Below are 5,468 nucleotides of genomic sequence, written 5' to 3' on the forward strand. Positions count from 1 at the left end.
CAGATCTAGTTGAAGTATTACCCAATCAACTGGTCTCCCGTATTGAGTCACACTGTAGAGGAATAAAAAGCACTCACCCCAAGAATCCATATATAAGGCCACTAAACCCCTTAAGTAACAACAGGGTAATAGGGGATCTCCAGGTTGATACCTCTCGGCAACCAGTAATGACCACTCTGACAGACATAGATTGCCAAGTACTATTCATGGTGCCTTGGAAAACCCTATAACTGAAGGAGCGCTGAGTAATGCCATCACTAATACTGTTTGGCCTCATGATACCCACTTAACAAATGTGCCCAAACTCACGAAAGGTGGGTACGAATCATCTGACTCCAGAGTTAATAAAGTGGTTCATTGGTTGAGGTGGGCAGAGAACTCCGCTCCGCCAGCGGAGCTGACTTAGCCAGCCACCCCCGCTACCCGGCCCCTGCTTCTGAAAGCACCCAGGCCGGGGTCCGCCGGACGAAGCTCGAGCACGGGGCCTGATCCCAGCTTCCGAACCCTAGCCAGGCTGGGGAGAGCCTCACCAGGCTCCGGTGGACCCCTGTCCCCAGTATCCGGACCCTCGGCTGGCTTGCAGGACAGGGGGACCTGCACCCCGGGGCCTGCCGAATAGAGCACAAGCCCCAGCCCGATCCCAGCCTCCGAACCCTAACCAGGCTGAGGAGAGCCTCCCTGGGCCCCAGTGGACCTCCGTCCCCAGCGCCCGGACCCTCGGCTGGCTTGCAGGAAAGGGGGCTCCCACACCCCAGGGCCCGGCAGATGAGCTCAAGCCCCGGGCCCGGTGCCACCTTCCGAACCCTAGCCAGGCCGGTGAGAGACTCCACGGACCCCGGTGGACCCCCATCCCCAGTGCCTGGACCATCGGCTGGCTTGCAGGACGGGGGGCTCCCACACCCAGGGCTTGCCAGACGGAGCTCAAGCCCCGGGCCCGGTACCAAGCTTCTGAGCCCTAGCCAGGCCGGGGAGAGCCTCCCTGGGCCCCAGTGGACCCCCGTCCCCAGCGCCCGGACCCTCAGCTGGCTTGCAGGAAAGGGGGCTTCCACACCCCAGGGCCCGGCAGATGAGCACAAGCCCCGGGCCCGGTGCCACCTTCCGAACCCTAGCCAGGCCGGTGAGAGACTCCACGGACCCCGGTGGACCCCCATCCCCAGTGCCTGGACCATCGGCTGGCTTGCAGGACGGGGGGCTCCCACACCCAGGGCTTGCCAGACGGAGCTCAAGCCCCGGGCCCGGTCCCAAGCTTCTGAGCCCTAGCCAGGCCGGGGAGAGCCTCCCCAGGCCCTGGTGGACCCCATCCCCAGCGCCCGGACCCTCGGCTGGCTTGCAGGACAGGGGGCCCGGGCCCGGTCTTAGTTTCCGAACCCTAGCCAGGCCGGGGAGAGCCTCCCCTGTCCCTGGTGGACCCCCGTGCCCAGCGCCCGGACCCTCGGCTGCCTTGCAGGACAGGGGGTTCCTGCACCCCGGAACCCGCCGGATGGAGCACAAGCCCCGGGTCCAGTCCCAGCTTCCGAACCCTAGCCAGACCAGGAAGAGCCTCCCCGGGCCCCAGTGAACCTCCGTCCCCAGCACCCGGACCCCAGGCTGGCTTGCAGGACAAGGGGCTCCGACACCCCAGGACCTGCCAGACAGAGCACAAGCCCCGAGCCCGGTCCCAACTTCTGAACCCTAGCCAGGCTGGGGAGAGCCTCCCCGGGCCCCGGTGGATTCCCGTACCCAGTTCTCGGACACTCGCCTGGCTTGCAGGATGTGGTGCTCCCGCCGGATGAAAATCAAGCCCTCTGGCTCGGTCCCAAGCTTCTGAGCCCTAGCCAGACCAGGAAGAGCCTTCCCAGGCCCCGGGGGACCCCCGTCCCCAGCACCCGGACCTCCTGCTGGAACCAAGGAGGGTTAAGCCCAGGCCACGTCTTCTCCCCGCCGGCCTACATGGGGGCTTACAGAATCCTGGGGAAGGACAAAAGTAGGAGTTAGCCCGGCCGGCCATCTGGTTACCTGGCCAGCAGGGCCATCTTCTCACGGGTCGGGTGGGTAACCGACATCGGCGCAGACCCCAGGCACCCGGCGTGGACCTCCCTGCCCGGCGGCACGATGCAGTCGGGGTGCACTGAGAACAGTCCGCCCCAGTCGACAGTCGCGCCGGGAGCAGGGGGCCACGTCCTCCCCTTCCCCGCTCCAGCACGCCCCGAGGGGCGGCCAGGAACGGGTGCCTGCGGGAGGGCACAGAGGCGGTCGAATCTCCCTCAGCCCACGGACTCAGCGAAGATGCTGCCAGGAGGCTGTAACACCCTCCACCAGAGTGGAGGGTGTTACAGCCCTGAAGCCACACGGCCCTGAAACCACCCTGAAGCTTCCCAGCCGACCCGGAGCCGGTCGTGGTGCACCACCGCGGAGGAAATGCACCCTCTGGGGGCCGGGTAGGGCCAGAGCGCCGGTCCCGCGGACGGGATCCGGAAATCCCGGGCCACTGACCTTCTCGCCGTATTGAATCATCTGGGCGGACTGCAAGGAACCCACCCGTTTACCTCTCGATGGCTTCACGCCCTCTTGAACTCTCTCTTCAAAGTTCTTTTCAACTTTCCCTTACGGTACTTGTTGGCTATCGGTTTTGTGCCCGTATTTAGCCTTAGATGGAGTTTACCACCCGCTTTGGGCTGCATTCCCAAGCAACCCGACTCTTAGAAGATCCGATCCCGGCGTGCCGGGGGCCACTACTAGCCTAACACCGTCCATGGGTTGGGCCTCGATCAGAAGAACTTGGGCCCCCTGAGCAACGTCAGGGAGTCGGTCTTCTGTATGCCACATTTCCCGCGCCCGTCGCCGGGTGGGGATTCGGCGCTGGGCTCTTTCCACTTCACTCGCCGTTTCTGGGGGAATCCTAGTTAGTTTATTTTCCTCCGCTTAGTAATATGCTTAATTTCAGTGGGTCGCCATGTCTGATCTGAGGTCATAGTCGGAAAAAAGCGTCGGGGGAGCTGCCGGGGGAGGCCAGGCCCTTGACGGAACGGATCGGATCTGGAGGGGGTTCGCACTCCCCAGGAAGCCGGCCACGGAAGTGGGTGCCCGAGGCACGTGGGCGGGGGCAGTCCGTGGGATACCACAAACAGCCATGTGCGGCACGCAGCCAGGAGCCCCGGACGGGCCCGGGTCGGAATGGTCACCAGACCCCTTCTCGGGCTAGGCGCGCCGGCAGCATACCTCCGCGGCAGGACCCAGTGAGGGACCCTGCCGCAGGTGATCGAGGGGTCTGATCTTGTGGGGGGCAGAGGGATGCCCCAGGGCGATTGATGATCAAGCGACCCTCAAACAGGCGTAGCCCCGGGAGGAACCCGGGGCCGCAAGGTGCATTTGAAGTGTCGATGATCAATGTGTCCTGCAATTCACACTAATTCTCGCAGCTAGCTGCGTTCTTCAATGACGCGCGAGCCGAGTGATCCACTGCCAAGAGTCACAGGCAACTTATCAAAAACGCTCACCCACGTACAGGAGAGGCAGGAGGAAGGCGACGCCATCCATCCACCGCCCACGCGGCGAGGCAGCCCGGGCGCCCCGTTCAAGGCTTCCCCTCTGGGAGTCAGACTGCATGAGCTGCCGGGGCCGCTTGGCATTCGCTCTGCTGGGTAGGGTGAAGGGCCTCCCCCCAGGCAGCAGGCCCTCAAGTCAGATGGTCCATGTGGTGTGGAAGCTCCTTGCTTGAAACAATAGCTGAGGCTGGCCAAGCAGTCCATCCCTAAATGGACCGAGAGCACCCAAATCGATCAGAGCACGGCAAGGGCATCCCCTAGCAGGCTGCCCTGCGCGGGGGATGCTGGCTTCGCATCCCTGCCTACTCCCGGGGCTAGCAGGCTCAGAGGGAAGGCCCATAAGGAAGGGGCTGAGAGGCAGGTGCAGACCCGGGCCCCTGGGGACCCCGGCGGGTGGGTCCAGGTGCTGCCTTACCCTGTCTCAGAATCGCCAGACCTCACAGAGGTCTGACTGAGTAGGCTCGGAGAAATAGGACCATCGGGAAGGGGCTGGGAGGCAGGTACGTACCCGGGCACCTAGGAGCCCCGGCAGGCAGGCCCGGGTTCTGCCTTCCCCTGTTTCGGACTCGCCAAACCTCATGGAGTTCTGACTGACCCTCCCCCTATTAATCTGGAGGAAAATTACCCCCCTTTCTTGAAATCCGTGCACACAGGTTACAGAGGGGACCCAAGGCGCGAATGTGCCCAACCTCCTGGGGCCCTCGCTGGGATCGGGGAGGCAAATGAGCCCTCATCGGGAATTCCAGGGAAGCCCGGCTATCTGGTCGCCCCATTGGAAAGCACTGCGTGCAACCAGATGGCCGAGGGGATAGGTGTGACCAGATGGCTGAGGGAAAGTTGCGACCAGATGGCCGGGCTCGAAAGGGAAGCCATCTGGTCGCTCTGAGCGCCAACAAAAGAGTGAGCGGGTGCCCGGGCATGGGGGACTGGAGGCCCGGGGGACCCATCTGGGCCCCAGCCATGGAGGCTGCGATGGGGACCTGACGGGCCCTACGACCTGGGGCCCGCGGACACCTTGACAAGCAGGGGAGGCCTGCATGGGACCGACGGACCCCCGTCCTGGGCCCTTGGTGAAGCGTCAGGCTGGGTAATGGGGCCCAGGGCCGGAGCACTCAACCCGGGGCCCGGTGGGCCCATGGACCCAGCAGGGGCTCCCGGGCCCAGAGGTGCAGGGGAAGCCTCCCTGGGCCCGCAGGACCCCATCCCGGGCACCCTGCCACATGGCAGGACCAAGGACACAGCTCGGGGTGGGGAGGCCACCCTCCCTGGGGCCCTCAGGGGCCCTGGCCAGACTTGTGAACCCAGCCAAGCAAGGGAAGGGTCCCCGGGCACAACGGAATCTTGTCCCGGGACTTTGGCAGAGCGGCAGGCAGGGGGACGGGGCCCAGGGCCTGAGCACCTGACCCAGGGCCCAGCAGGCCCCTGGACCCTGCCGGGGCTCCCAGGCCCAAAGGCGCAGGGGAAGCCTCCCGGGACCCGTCGGAACACCTTCCTGGGCACCCTGCCACACAGCAGGACTGAGGACGGAGCCTGGGGTGGGGAGGCCGCCCTCCCCGGGGGCCTCAGGGGCCCTAGCCAGAGCTACTGAACCCAGCCAAGCAAGGGAAGGCTCCCCAGGCACAACTGAACCCCGTCCCAGGCCTTTGGAAGAGCGGCAGGCCGGGTGCGGGGCCCAGGGCCGGAGCACCCGACCTGGGGCCTGGCGGGGCCCCTGGACTCAGCCGGGGCTCCCAGGCCCAGAGGCGCAGGGGAAGCCTCCCCGGGCCCACCAGACACTATCCTGGCCACCCTGCCACGCAGCAGGACTGAGGACAGAGCCCGGGGTAGGGAGGCCGCCCTGCCTGGGGCCCCAGCCAGAGCTCCTGAACCCAGCCAAGCAAGGGTAGGCTCCCCGGGCCTTTGGCAGAGCAGCAGAGCGGCAGGCCGGGTGCGGGGACCCAGGGC

The 5,468-nt window shown here is 65.5% G+C and overlaps 1 non-coding gene across 1 annotated transcript; it reads right to left on the reverse strand.

Moving 5' to 3' along the window:
• Window positions 1–3,296: 3,296 nt before the first annotated feature.
• LOC146832769 (5.8S ribosomal RNA) lies at window positions 3,297–3,450 on the reverse strand. Its single transcript, XR_014961754.1, has one exon. It is a non-coding gene; the product is annotated as a 5.8S ribosomal RNA (ribosomal RNA).
• Between the last annotated feature and the right edge of the window lie 2,018 nt (window positions 3,451–5,468).

The sequence above is a fragment of the Triturus cristatus genome, chromosome 5_1 (assembly GCF_964204655.1).
Source record: "Triturus cristatus chromosome 5_1, aTriCri1.1, whole genome shotgun sequence".
NCBI lineage: Eukaryota > Metazoa > Chordata > Amphibia > Caudata > Salamandridae > Triturus > Triturus cristatus.